Source organism: Delphinapterus leucas, chromosome 7 (genome assembly GCF_059928025.1).
Source record: "Delphinapterus leucas isolate spDelLeu-1000000601 "Yukka" chromosome 7, BTC_Dleu_Yukka2, whole genome shotgun sequence".
Classification (NCBI taxonomy): Eukaryota; Metazoa; Chordata; class Mammalia; order Artiodactyla; family Monodontidae; genus Delphinapterus; species Delphinapterus leucas.
In genome coordinates this window covers 75,273,059-75,288,964 of record NC_143135.1, presented here as the reverse complement: position 1 = coordinate 75,288,964, position 15,906 = coordinate 75,273,059, and positions in this window count along the sequence as shown.

Sequence of the window (15,906 nt, the reverse complement as noted above, 5' to 3'; positions counted from 1 at the left end):
AATCATGAGGGATGAGTTTGCCTGGGTTTGGTACCACAACCTAATTTGAAATTTCTAGGATTTTTCCAAGTAGTTTAGTTCTTACAAAATGTTTCTCTAAATATTTAGTCTTTTATCAATCATAATTGAAATATAGCCCAAAGTGTATTGTACTTAAAATCAGTAGATATATGAATGAAATTGTTTACTTATTAGAAGTGTGACCTTGTCAAAGATACTTATCTGCCCCCTGAGTTTCCATTTCCGAAGAAGACAGTAATGATATCCATTTCAAATGTTTGTTGACAGTATTATTGATATAAGCTATGCAAAAGAGACTGGCACAGAACCTGGTAATAATCAAGCGCTAGTGCTTCTCTCTGTTAATTAGCCTTGTACTGTTTTGTTGATATATCCAAAAATGACAAAGTTAGAGAACATTTAGAAAATGTTGTTCAAACCATAATGTTAATAGCTGCATAGTCATCCTGAATTTAACTGATTTCTTAGTGTTGGACATTTGAATAATTTCTTATTTTCTACTCATAAATGCTAAGTATATGCTGATATCTCTGTGTACATTGTTTATTATTTCCTTATGCAAAACACATTTCTAGAAATAAAATATGAGATTGAAGGATATGACTATTTTGAGGCTCTTGATTTTCATTGTCAAATTGTCCTTCAGAAACTTAATATTTTTGCTTTCAGTATATGAATTTATTTAGTCTTAATCCTAAATCAGAATTGGAAGCAATTATAATTAAATACATAAAAAAATTTTTGAAATAGGTGTGGAACATAAGACTAACTTATGACCAAGATAGCCTTAACATTTTCCTCAGCTTCACTTAACATTTGACAGGTTTCTTCCTGACTATGGTCCCCTAACCTCCATTTTCTTAGAGCATTTACTTTATAAGAACTGCAGTTATAAATTCCTTCTTTGCTTCTGTGAAATGTAAATCTTTACCCAGTCTCTTACCAGTTTTAAAACCCAAGAATGTCTTTCTCAAGGACCTGGGAGCCATTTTTTTTTGAAATGTAATCATCAAAAAAGAGAGGGTCCCTATTTCCCAGACTCTATAAGATGGAAAGAGGCTAACTTCAATAAGCACCAATGGCCTTATCACACTTGCCAAACTCCTCCTTAATGTCCTCCACCTTTCCAGATCTTAAAAACTCACTTTCTGTTTCACAGGTGAGTTTAACCTCTCTCCTCTATTGCAATAGGCTTAACTCCTACTGCAATGGTCTTGAATTAAGTCTTTTTTCCTTGCTTAACTCCAACAGGTGCAATTTTCTTTTGACACTTACCTTCTTGTTTGAAGTCATCTGAGGAATGATAAAGATTAATGGGGGAATAATAATGTTGAGCTGCCCCTCGCCAGTTCGGTGAAGAAACACTCAGTGTTCCTAATGGAGGACTGCTGTATCGTGGTCTAGTCTTTGAACCATAGAGGGATGAAGATGAACTCTTCTTAATTCTTAGCAAAGTAGCATATGAAGTAGAGAGACCAGGAAGACTTCCAGAGTATTCTGTAAAATAATAATAATAATAATGAAAAGTGAATTCTGAGGAAACTGGGTTTTTTTTAATGAAAATTTTTCTTCTGAAGACATTGTTGAAAATCTCCCTTGGAGATGCAATGAAATGCAAACTACAGTGGGAATGGAAAAAATAAAATATTAAAAATATATTTTAAAACATTTTCTGAAAACTCTACTAGTTATAAAGTTGGTGTTTTGCAAGAAATAAAGAAAGAGAGAAAATAGACATGAAGGAGGAATGAAAAGAAAGGAAAGGAGGGACTTCCCTGGTGGCACAATGGTTAAGATCCACCTGCCAATGCAGGATACACGGGTTTGAGCCCTGGTCCGGGAAGATCCCGCATGCCGTGGAGCAACTAAGCCCATGTGCCACAACTGCTGAGCCTGCACTCTAGAGCCTGTGAGCCACAACTACTGAGCCCACGTGCCACAACTACTGGAGCTGGCACACCTAGACCCCGTGCTTGCAACAAAAGAAGCCACCGCAATGAGAAGACTATGCACCACAACGAAGAGTAGCCCCTGCTCGCTGCAAGTAGAGAAAGCCCACGCACAGCAATGAAGACCCAATGCAGCCAAAAATAAATTCATTAATTAATTAAAAAAAAAAAAAGAAAAGGAAAGGAGGAAGGAAAAGAGAAAAAGGAAGGAAGGAAAGGAGGAATGAAGGAAAGAAGGAAGAAAGGAAGGGAGGGAAGAAGGATGCAATCTGTACAAATTTTATTACTTTTATTTTCTTTGTCAGGATTTTTTGGTCTTAATATTAAAATATCCATTCACACACATTAAATCAGTTCTTTATTATTTAAAAATGAGAAAAACAGGAAAACAGCATTATCAATTACATTCTACAAATATAGATTGGATCTTCATCACCTAAAATTTATCATATAGTAGGAAATGTGTCTAACGAAGCGTATATATTTGCACTAGACTGTAAGTTGTGCCTCATGTTCTTGAAAAGCAGTCAAATCCATTATGGAATGTAAAAAAAAAAAAATAGATGGAATTTGTTTTGTAGAGTTTGTTATATATAATCTATATAACAATATTATTAAGTAGGAATACTATTATGAAATTCCTACCTTTAATGATTATTGAGAAACATATTGCCCATATTTTATTTTAATCTCCAAGGTTTTTCATTAGAAAAGATATGCATAGTGCCTGAAGTAGATTGTACTGACTCTCCTTTACGACCACAGGGAAGTCAATTTGGTATATAGAACAAATGTTTAAAAACACAAACTAATTATGATGAATTCTAAAAAACAATTAAGAATTGGATTTTTTCTATGTCTAATATCGGCTGTATTCAACAATTCGTTGATTTTGGAGGTACCCTTAGGAGTCAGACATTTTTGGTCAGGGTATTTGACATTTCAACTTAATGGATGTTAATTTAATTTTGGATAAAAAATAATTTATATTTGTGAGTAAGCTTTCTCACAATTAAGATTATTTAGAATCATTATCCTGTCTCATAGAGATATTTTGGAATGCATGAAGCATTTCTGTGATTTGAAAATAACCCTTTAGGTGTTAAGCATCAAATCAAATTTAACATTTTCTGTTCTATGAAATTGTAAATATGATTTCTCTGAAACTCAAAAAGGTATATTTTTAGATGTACTCCACCTTTAAAATGAGCATGATATGTGTAGTCCAATCCCATCAGGAGCTGTTAAGAGATTCATGTCCTTTAGTCTTTGTGTTCAACCACAAGTCTGGTAAAGGTGGATCAATTTTAACTGAAAATAGCTAGGCTCTCCTGGGCAAACTATATGAGAACAGATTATGGGTAGACATAAAATCTCCTTTAAAACCTGAAATTAAATGCAAGTTTTGGCACCTAGAGGTGTAAGGTAATGAAAAGAGAATGAGTTTCTTTAAAGTATTTTGTAGTTGTAGTCTCTGAAACTACTCATTTCTCTGTGTAGCCTTTTGCTTTTGTTTTAGCTGCCTACCTTGCTCATATACAAAAGAAATAAAGAACTGTCCCATGCTAGTGTTTAAAATTAAAATGGAGTATGAGAATGTGGCTTATAGTTCTTAAAGCTAGATAAGGATAATCAACGGAAAACTAAAAAGGCCACAATGAGGTTCAAAAAAGAGAGTATAATGCTTGTAAAACATATATATATATATATATATATATATATATATATATACACAAAATGCATACTGTCCAAGTGGTACAATAATTGGCTTATGACACTCCATGTAATTAGAGATGAACCAAATTAGGATTTGGTTTTTGTGTTTCACAACAGGATTTCACTTGTTATGTAATCAGTTGCATCTGTTACTGTAGAAATTACTTTTTCATCAATTAAAGTGACTCCAAAGCTGCTACTAGAAATCTAACAATTTATTCATTCATTCATGTATTCAAAAAGCGTGTAATGAGAACTCAGTAGGGGATAAGTGCGAGGGATACAAGGATGAACAAATATAGTTGTCCCCTCATATCTGCAGATTCTGCATCCAAAGATTCAACCAACCACAAATCAAAAATACTCAGGGAAAATAATTTCCAGGCAGTTCCAAAAAGCAAAACTTGAATTTGCTGCACACCAACAACTATTTATATAGTACTTACATTGTACTAGGTATTATAAATAATCTAGAGATGATTTAAAATATTCAGGAGGATGTGTGTGAGTTATATGTAAATACTAAACCATTTTATACAAGGGCCTTGAGCATCCTCGGATCTTGGTATCCAAAGGAATCTTGGAACCATTGCCCCATGGATTCTGAGAGAAAATAGTATTGCATCAGCCTTCAAGGAGCTTATGATCTAGTGGAGAAGAAAGGTAACTATGTGTGCAACTTTAGTGTGAGAATAAAGTAAATTCAGGAACCTATGGACTCTCATCCACAGCCACAGAATCCTCTCATTCAGCCTAGGGACATCAGAAAATGATTTTCAGATGAAATACTATCCAAACTGAGCCGTGAAACCCTGTTAGTGATTAACTCAGCAAAACTCTGTGTAGGAAAAGAAAGATATTCTATACAAAGGGGAGAAAGTATATGAAGACCTGGAAAGGAAAGGCAGCATGTCATACTTGGTAGATTAAAATAGTCTGGAACCCAGGGTTAGAGGCATACAGGTGAGAGAAGAGGTAAGGCTGGATAATTAAGCAAGGGACCAGTGATGAAAGGTATGTCATGCGAAAATGGAAAGAAAACAATATGCATTTTAGAAAGATCACTCTGGCTAAAGTGCCATTTGGACTAAGACAAAAGGAAAAAAGACTACCCAAGAGCCTAAAACTGTAATAAAAGCAAAGATTAGTCAGAACTGAGAAGGTGATCATCTGTATGGGAAGGAAATAAATAAAATTACTGACAGATTGAATTGAAGGCAAGGAAGGGAAAGTAAGAAACTAAGGATGGTCTGTGCTACAAGAAGATGGATAAAAATGCAGGAAAAGCATGTGCTTGAGATGAAAGCTCAATAATTCAGTTTTGGGCAGGTAGAGAGCTAGAGGTGCTTCTAGCACATTTATGTTAATTATAAAACTCTGTAAACATAAAGGCTCATGAGAGATTATTAAATGGTAAACAAAGAGGTGGTTATAAAAACTATGAGAATTGATAAATTTGCCAATGAAATAGGTAAAATGAAAACTTGAGTGTTTAAAATGGTAACCTGAGAAGCACCAGCATTTCAAACAAAAGCAGAGGTAGTAGAACCTGGAAATGAAAGAGGAAAAGCAGAAAAGTGGGATGTCATTGAAGGGAAGCGAAGGGAAGAGAGTCTTTCAAAGCAAATGGGAGAGCAGTAGACAGTGTTTAAAGATCAGTGTGGAGAGGCTGCCCTGCAAAGAGGGGATGCCCAGCAGTATCAAAGCTGCCCTACTGCTCCACATACAATGCACAGTTGTACGTGAAAGTGGGGTCAGAGTCAGGAGCTGAAGAGGGCTTTCCAGGCTCTGGAGAGAGTCTCAAACCCCTAAGCTGCCATTTCCATTGCATTAGACGTAAAGATCCTGGACTTAGCCAGTAGCCTCCATTAGTCTCCTGGTCTGAGAGAAACTGATTATTAATTCAGTGAGGTATCCCTCTCTCAAGGGCACTTTTAGTTCTTCTACCTGATGCCATTCTAGCTGCCCAGGCTTTTCTTCTGACATCTCTGAGTTTCCCACTCTGCAATCCCAGTTCTGAGGATCCTCAGCTCTGGAAAATAGATATATTAGCATAAATAAATGGGAAATGGTGTTTCAATTACAGGACTTTTATATTTACATCTTATCTTCTGTCCTCAAGCTCCATACCTTGTTGGATCTCCTGATGATGGTGCTTCCTATTTCACTGAGAAATTAGAAGAAATCAGAAGAAAGTGTCCTTCACATGCTCCCACCACCTGTATGTACACTCACATACCCTGCCTTGCATTCACTTATATGCTATGGATAAATAGTCTGTGCACCTATTAAAGGCCAGTTGTGTACATTGAATCTCATTACATCCTATCTTGACTCCTGAAGGACATTGTTCTAGAAATTTCCCTCTGTCTCTCTTTCAGCATCAATCATTGTCTCCCTGTTAGATCGTTCCCATAACTGTACAGAAATTCCTCTAACCTTAAAAAGGCCACCTTGACCTACCATTTCTTCCACTTATTTTCCTTTACATCAAGACTTCTTGAGAAGAGCTATGGATGGTCATTGTGTTCAATTCCTCTCCTCCCCTTCTCCCTTGAGCCTATTCCAAGCAGCCTTGCCTGTACCACTCCACAATAAAGACTCTCTTCCAAGTTAATAGTGACCAGGTCACTGCTAAATGTAAGGATCAATTATCACTCTACTAGGCATATCAGCCATGTGCAACATGGATAACCATACCCTTTTTCTTTAAATATTTTCTTCATGTGATTCCGGGATACTGCAATCTCATGTTTTTATTCCTATTTCATTGGATACTCCTTATTTCCTTGCCAGTTCTTCTTTGTCTCTTCAACTTCTAAATGTTGGTGTACTATAAAAAAAAAGTCTTCTCCATTTACACTAGCTCTTAAATGCTCTTGTTCATGAACATCAACTCCTTCCCAGATGAATGCCACGTTTACTCTAGTCTCAGTTACTTGGTCCCCGCTCCAAGTCTTTGATATTCCGATATTTCCTACTCTTAACTCCTTCTCCTAAGTAATGTCTCTTTGCTCACTCTCCTTTAGTGGTTCTGCCTCAGCTCCTAAAAATTTCCTGACCTCTGTCCTAAAAGACACCTCTCAAAATAGATCATTTAGTAAATATTACTCAGAATTCAGAATCTGTTTTTAGTCATCACTTCAAGAACTGTTATTTAAGAAATAGGAGAGTAGGTTGGGTCTAAATTCTGAGCCCAGGATTTCAAAGAAGCTTAGTGAAATATAAAGACTAAGTGACAATCCAGTGGCCTCTGGACTGAATTCCTTCCACACATAACTCCTTGCTTGCTTTCAGCAAGCTCAAACATCATTTTCTCCCAAATTCACTATTTTCTCACTCAGCATTCATTGACTTTTTCAACATTTCTTCATTGAATTTCTACTAAGTGTTGGGAACTGGGGATACAGTTGCAAGTAAATCACATGTGGTTCCTGACTTCATGGAATTTACAATCTGGGAGTATTGGTAGAAGATTACACTTGAGTAAAGCATTAATAGAGGAATATTAAATAAACAAACAAAATTATTCTTAAAATATATAAAACCAAGAACCATGATACATATAATGAAGAAAAAGGAAAACAAAGAAAGCAGAGTGCCCCGGGAGGAAGCATTTAGTTTTCTTTGCTGACATCATGACTGAGTTACTGGGAACAAAATCTCTTCTCTTGGCTGTGGTGTGTACATCTTCCTCCTACACCTTGGCCACTCGTTTTATTGAATGAGAATTCTGGATCTTTCAGTAAACCTATCTGTGGTATAGGCTCCGAAGTTAGATGGCCTCATTTAATCTGGACTCTACCTCACAGCAGCTCTGTGGCTTTGGGCAAGACATAAAGAGCTCTGTGCCCCAATTTCCTTGTCTTTAGAATGGGGGATAACAATAGTACTTCCCTCACAGGTTGTTGTAGAGATTAAATAAATCAATACACATAAAGCACTTAGAACTTTAGAGCTTTATCTGGTTCACAGTAAGAACTCAATACATGATAAATATATTATCTGCACTTTTTAACATATGATATCTATCTATCTATCTAGATATATATATATATATATATGTGTAATCTGCACTTTAGTTAACACCCTGTATTACTTTCTGGTGGACATTTTTTTTCCAGTTTTATTGAGATATAAGTAGCATGCAGCACTGTATAAGTTTAAGGTGTACAACATAATGTTTTGACTTACATACGTCATGAGATTATCCCCACAATGGGTTTAGTGAGCACCCATCCTCTCATATAGATACAACATCATATAAATAAAAAAAAACTTTTTTCCTTGTGATGAGAACTCAGGATTTACTCTCTTAACATCTTTCATTTATAACATACAGCAGTGTTCATTATCTTTATAATGTTGTACATTCTATCCCTAGTACTTATTTATCTTATAACCAGAAGTTTGTACTTTTTGATCACCTTCATTCAATTTCCCCTCCCCCAACCCACCATCTCTGGTAACCACAAATCTGATCTCCTTTTTTATGGGTTTGTTTGTTTGTTTGTTTGGTTAGTTTTGAAGTATAAGTGACCTGCAATACTGTTAGTTCTTGGTAGACAAGATAGTGATTCAGTATTTCTATATATTTCAAAATGATCACCATAAGTCTAGCTGTCATCTGTCACCATACAAAAATATTACATAACTGTTGGCTATATTCCCCACCCAGTTCATTTCATACCTGTGACTCATTTATTTTTTAATTGAAAGTTTATACTGCTTAATCTTCCTTACCTATTTCTCTCCTCCACCTATCTCCCTCCCGTCTGGCAACCACCTGTTTTTCCTCTGTACCTATGACTCTGTTTCTTTTTGGTTATGCTTGATCATTTTTTTCATTTATTTTTTAGATTCTGCATATAAGTGAAATCACACAGTGTTTGTCTTTCTCCTTCTGCCATATTTCACTTAACATAATATCCTCTAGGTCCATCCATGTTGTCACAAATGGCAAAATTTCATTCTCTTTTAGGGCTGAGTAATATATATATATATATATATATATATATATAATATCATATTTTCTGTATCCATTCGACTCTTGATGGGCACTTAAGTTGTTTCCATATCTTGGCTATTGTAAATGATGCTTCAGTAAGCAGAAGGGTACATATATCTTTTCGATTTAGTGTTTCATAATGGCTGCACCAATCTACATTCCCATCTGGTGGACGTAATTGAATATTGGGCTTACTCCTTCCAGATTTGATTGGGTTACAAAGCGAAAGTATAAATACCAAATTTTAATACTCACTTTACTCTGAGGAATTAAAAGCATGAAAAATGAAAGGGGAATAGTTAGACTTCTATTACCCTGACAGATGTATTCCCACAAGTGAGTTCCTAGGAAAAAATTGTGGCCACTGATGGAAACCATAGATCTACAGAAAACTCAAAGTCTATAAATTATTGTGTTTATATCGGCTAAATCAATACTTATCTATCTTTTTTCCCTATTCCTGTCCAGGGTTTGGAAGGAAAAGTGACTCATAATTTCTTTTGAGAGAAATCTTCATCAGTTGCTCAAACTTTTAATGAATATCTATGCTGAAAGTGTCAGCAGAATCTTTATTATACATTAATGAATAATGATTAATGAATACATTAATCATTTTTTCTTCTATTTTCCCACTTCTTATAGATCAGACCTTAGGGAATGTGCATTACAGTTATTAAGTGGTCTAGAGATTTTGTGATAAAACTCAATTAACCTGGTGCTCTCACACCATGGAATTGCAGCTGGAGTTTGGGTATGAGTAAATATTAATACCTTTATTAAATATTTCCTAATAAAATGACCCTGAATATTATCTGATCCAGGACAACTGCACTTATATTATTTAATAAAATTGTAGTCTATTAAGTCAGAATGACATTGCCACCACTTCAGTCTTGGAACTAGTAGCACTGTTTTTTACACTAATTAAAAGGTCAGTTTATACATGTAACATTGCTATTGAATGTAAGTAATATTCAAGAAATAATAGATTAGAATTAGCAGGACTAGAATTTTATGGCAATATTTATAAATAAATAAAAATGAAAATGCCAATATGATAAAGGATACATTTTAAAATATTTAACCTCTTACCATATTTGAAATTTCCTGAATTTTCTGGTACCAACCATACTTCAGAATTCTATCTCTATTACTAAGTGTGAAAAATATATGTACCAGGAACTTAAAGCACTTAAAATCTTAATGAAAAAACTAGACCATCACTATTGGATTCTGTATTTGAAAGTTTTCTGTCCATTATCCATACAGTGCTATTAATTTTTATAACCAAACAAGGGTAAGCAAGAGCAAAAATTTATGGAATGACAGGTCTTTATATAAATTTATTTATTTCCTATAGTTCTAGTTTGATTTTAAATATTTATTTAAACTCTTATAAATATAAGTAAACTATAGCAGCAAGTGATATGTGATGTTCTGAAGATATTAATGCTTAGTCACTGGCTCATAAGTCAGAGGATCAAAGAGTGCCACCATCTACTGATGACACTGTGCACAGAAAGAGCAGAAGTCATACAATATCTATGCCCACAGTGTGACTGAATTTGGCAACAAAGTCAGTATAAAGAAATTTCATATCTGATCTTTTTCAAGGTAATTGCTAAGACTGTCCTCTCTTCGAAAAGAATTAATGTTAATTGTGCAACTTTAGCCTACTACTGTCTTATGAAACTTGCAAGGATGGTTGTAACACCTCAGTGAAGCCAGTCATGTGAAACATATTTAGAACTGGTTAATAATTTATAAATAATGTGCATCATTTCAATTTGGTTGTCTTCATCTATGGCAGAGGACAGTCTGATAGAGCTTGAGTCACATGGATTCTATGTCTCAACTCAGCACTTTCTTCAAGAAGTGTATTATGTGTAAATTTTACAGTGTTTTAGCTGCAGGAGTAAGAAAGGAGTGCAGAGGATGAAATTCACCATTTTTAAAGACCAAAGTATGACATCAAAACTGTAGTACTTTTCTTACTGACATAAGAAAAAAATTTTAACAGCATTGCATTTCTTGTGTTCTCTACATATGAAGGAAAAACAGACATACTTACAGGGTAAAAAAGAAACATAGCTCTAAATTATTTCTACCACTCTTTTTTAGGGACACTGTGTTCGGATTTGAGGTCATAATGATTTCAAATTTGGAGAACTTTATTTTCTTTTCTGAATATTAATTCTCAGCTATATGCACAGATAGATCATGAAAGCTGTTACACCTTAATCTGGGAAGTATATATGCTTTTACTGCAAAAAAAAAAAAAATAGAGAGAGAGAGAGCTTCTTACAGTTCTCGTGTAAATTTTTTTCACTACTGTCAAAAGTTTGTCAAAATCTATAGTATTTAGAGGGCAGACAGCAGAAGCAAGAAAAACGACAATCTTGCAGCCTGTGGAACAAAAAACATATTCATAGAAAGATAGACAAGTTGAAAAAGCAGAAAGCTATGTACCAGATGAAGGAACAAGGTAAAACTCCAGAAAAACAACTAAATGAAGTGGAGATAGGCAACCTTCCAGAAAAATAATTCAGAATAATGATAGTGAAGATGATCCAGGACCTCGGAAAAGGAATGGAGGCAAAGATCGAGAAGATACAAGAAATGTGTAACAAAGACCTAGAAGAATTTAAGAACAGAGATGAACAATACAATAATAGAAATGAAAAATACACTAGAAGGAATCAATAGCAGAATACCTGAGGAAGAAAAACAGATTAGTGACTTGGAAAACAGGTTGGTGGAATTCACTGCTGCAGAAGAGAATAAAGAAAAAAGAATGAAAAGAAATAAAGACAGCCTTAGAGACTTCTGGGACAACATTAAACACAACATTCTCATTATAGGGGTCCCAGAAGGAGAAGAGAGAGAAAAAGGACCCGAGAAAATATTTGAAGAGATTATAGTTGAAAAATTCCCTAACATGAGAAAGGAAATAGCCACCCAAGTCCAGGAAACACAGAGAGTCCCATACAGGATAAACCCAAGGAGAACCATGCCGAGACATCTAGTAATCAAATTGGCAAAAATTAAAGACAAAGAAAAATTATTGAAAGCAGCAAGGGAAAAATGACAAATAATATACAAGGGAAGTCCCATAAGGTTAACAGCACATTTCTCAGCAGAAACTCTAAAAGCTAGAAGGGAGTTGCATGATATACTTAAAGTGATGAAAGAGAAGAACCTACAACCAAGATTACTCTACCCAGCAAGGATCTCATTCAGATTCGATGGAGAAATCAAAAGCTTTACAGACAAGCAAAATCTAAAAGAATTCAGCACCACCGAACCAGCTCTACAACAAATGCTAAAGGAACTTCTCTAAGTGGGAAACACAAGAGAAGAAAAGGACCTACAAAAACAAACCCAAAACGATTAAGAGAATGGCAATGGGAACATACATATTGATAATTACCTTAAATGTGAATGGACTAAATGCTCCAACCAAAAGACACAGGCTTGCTGAATGGATACAAAAACAAGACCCATATATATGCTGTCTACAAGACACCAACTTCAGACTTAGGGACACATACAGTCTGAAAGTGAAGGGATGGAAAAAAATATTCCATGCAAATGGAAATCAAAAGAAAGCTGGAGTAGCAATACTCATATGAGATAAAATAGACTTTAAAATGAAGAATGTTTCAAGAGACAAGGAAGGACACTACATAATGATCAAGGGATCAATCCAAGAAGAAGATATAACAATTATAAATATATATGCACCCAAGATAGGAGCACCTCAATACATAAGGTAACAGCTAACAGCTATAAAAGAGGAAATCAACAGTGACACAATAATAGTGGGGAACTTTAACACCTCACTTACACCAATGGACAGATCATCGAAACAAAAGATTAATAAAGAAACACAAGCTTTAAATGACACCATAGACCAAATAGATTTAATTGATACTTATAGGACATTCTATCCAAAAGCAGCAGATTACACTTTCTACTCAAGTGCACATGGAACATTTTCCAGGATAGATGACATCTTGGTTCACAAATCAAGCCTCAGTAAATTTAAGAAAATTAAAATCATATTGAGCATCATTTCTGACCACAACGCTATGAGATTAGAAACCAATTACAGGGAAAAAAGTAAAAAAACACAAGCACATGTAGGCTAAACAATACATTACTAAATAACTAGGTGATCACTGAAGAATTCAAAGAGGAAATAAAAAAATACCTACAGAAAAATGACAAAGAAAACACGACAATCCAAATCCTATTGGATGCAGCAAAAGCAGTTCTAAGAGAGAAGTTTATAGCTATACAAGCCTACCTCAAGAAACAAGAAAAATCTCAAATAAACAATCTAACCTTACACCTAAAGGAATTAGAGAAAGAAGAACAAACAAAATCCAAAGTTAGCAGAAGGAAACAAATCATAAAGGTCAGACCAGAAATAAATGAAATAGAAACAAAGAAAACAATAACAAAGATTAATAAAACTAAAAGCTGGTTCTTTGAGAAGATAAACAAAATTGACAAACCATTAGCCAGGCTCATGAAGAAAAAGAGAGAGAGGACTCAAATCAATAAAATTAGAAATGAAAAAGGAGAAGTTACAACAGACACTGCAGAAATACAAAGGATCCTAAGAGACTACTACAAGCAGCTCTATGCCAATAAAATGGACAACCTGGAAGAAATGGACAAATTCTTAGAAAGGTATAACTTTCCAAGACTGAACCAGGAAGAAGTAGAAAATATGAATAGACCAATCACAAGTAATGAAATTGAAACTGTGATTAAAAATCTTCCAACAAATAGAAGTCCAGGACCAGATGGCTTCACAGGTGAATTCTATCAAACGTTTAGAGGAGAGCTAACACCCATCCTTCTCAAACTCTTCCAAAATACTATAGAGGAAGGAACACTCCCAAATTCATTCTATGAGGCCACCATCACCCGGATACCAAAAGTTGACAAAGATACTAAAAACAAGAAAATTACAGACCAATATTATGGATGAATACAGATACAAAAATCCTCAACAAAATACTAGCAAACAGGATCCAAAAACAGATTAAAAGGATCATACACCATGATCAAGTGGGATTTATCCACGGGATGTAAGAATTCTTCAATATATGCAAATCAATCAATGTGATACACCATATTAACAAATTGAAGAAAAAAAACAGTATGATCATCTCAATAGATGAAGAAAAAGCTTTTGACAAAATTCAACACCCATTTATGTTAAAAACTCTAGAAAGTGGACATAGAGGGAACCTACCTCAACATAATAAAGGCCATATATGACAAACCCACAGCAAACATCGTTCTCAATGGTGAAAAATTGAAAGCATTTCCTCTAAGATCAGGAACAAGACAAGGATGTTCACTCTCACCACAATTATTGAACATAGTTTTGGAAGTCCTAGCCATGGTAATCAGAGAAGAAAAATAAATAAAAGGAATCCAAACTGGAAAAGAGGAAGTGAAACTGTCACTGTTTGCAGATGACATGATACTATACATAGAGAATCCTAAAGACGCCACCAGAAAACTACTAGAGCTAATCAATTAATTTGGTAAAGTTGCAGGATACAAAATTAATGCACAGAAATCTCTTGCATTCCTATACACTCATGATGAAAAATCTGAAAGAGTAATTAAGGAAACACTTTCATTTAGCATTGCAACAAAAAGAATAAAATACCTAGGAATAAACCTACCTAGGGAGAAAAAAGACCTATATGTAGAAAACTATAAGACACTGATGAAAGAAATTACAGATGATACCAACAGATGGAGAGATATACCATGTTCTTGGATTGGAAGAATCAATATTGTGAAAATGACTATTACCCAAAGCAATCTACAGATTCAATGCAATTCCTATCAAATTACCAATGGCATTTTTATGGACCTAGAACAATACATCTTAAAATTTGTATGGAGACACAAAAGACCCCAAATAGCCAAAGCAGTCCTAAGGGAAAAAAACAGAGCTGGAGAAATCAGACTCCCTGACTTCAGACTATACTACAGAGCTACAGTAACCAAGACAATATGGTACTGACACAAAAACAGAAACATAGATCAATGGAACAAGATACAAAGTCTTGAGATAAACCCATACACATATGGTGATCTAACCTATGACAAAGGAGGCAAGGATATACAATGGAGAAAAGACAGTCCCTTCAGTAAGTGGTGCTGGGAAAACTGGACAGCTACATGCAAAAGAATGAAATTAGAACACTCCCTAACACCATACACAAAAATAAACTCAAAATGGATTAGAGATCTAAATGTAAGACCAGACACTATAAAACTCTTAGTGGAAAACATAGGAAAAACACTCTTTGACATAAAGCACAGGAAGATCTTTTTTGACCCACCTCCTAGAATAATGGAAATAAAAACAAAAACCAACAAATGGGACCTAATGAAACTTAAAAGCTTTTGCACAGCAAAGGAAACCATAAACAAGACGAAAGGACAACCCTAAAAATGGGAGAAAATATTTGCAAATGAATCAACAGACAAAGGATTAATCCCCCAAATATATAAACAGCTCATACAGCTCAATATTAAAAAAAAAAAAAATAGAAACCCAATCCAAAAATGGGCAGAAGAGCTAAATAGACATTTCTCCAAAGAAGACATGCAGATGGCCAAGAAGCACATGAAAAGCTGCTCGACATCACTAATTATTTGAGAAATGCAAATCCAAACTACAATGAGGTATCACCTCACACCAGTTAAAATGGGCATCATCAGATAATCTACAAGCAACAAATGCTGGAGAGGGTGTGGAGAAAAGGGAACCCCCTTGCACTGTTGGTGGGAATGTAAATTGATACAGCCACTATGGAGAACAGTATGGAGGTTTCTTAGAAACCTAAAACTAGAATTACCATATTAACCAGCAATCCCACTACTGGGCTTATACCCAGAGAAAACCATAATTCAAAAAGACACATGCACCCCAATGTTCACTGCAGCACTATATACAATAGCTTGGTCATGGAATAAACCTGAATGCCCATCAACAGACAAATAGGTAAAGAAGATGTGGTACATATATACAAAGGAATATTACTCAGCCATAAAAAGGAATGAAATTGGTTCCTTTGTAGAGATGTGGATGGATCTAGATACTGTCATACAGAGTGAAGTAAGTCAGAAAGAGAAAAAGAAATGTCGTATATTAATGCATATATGTGGAAC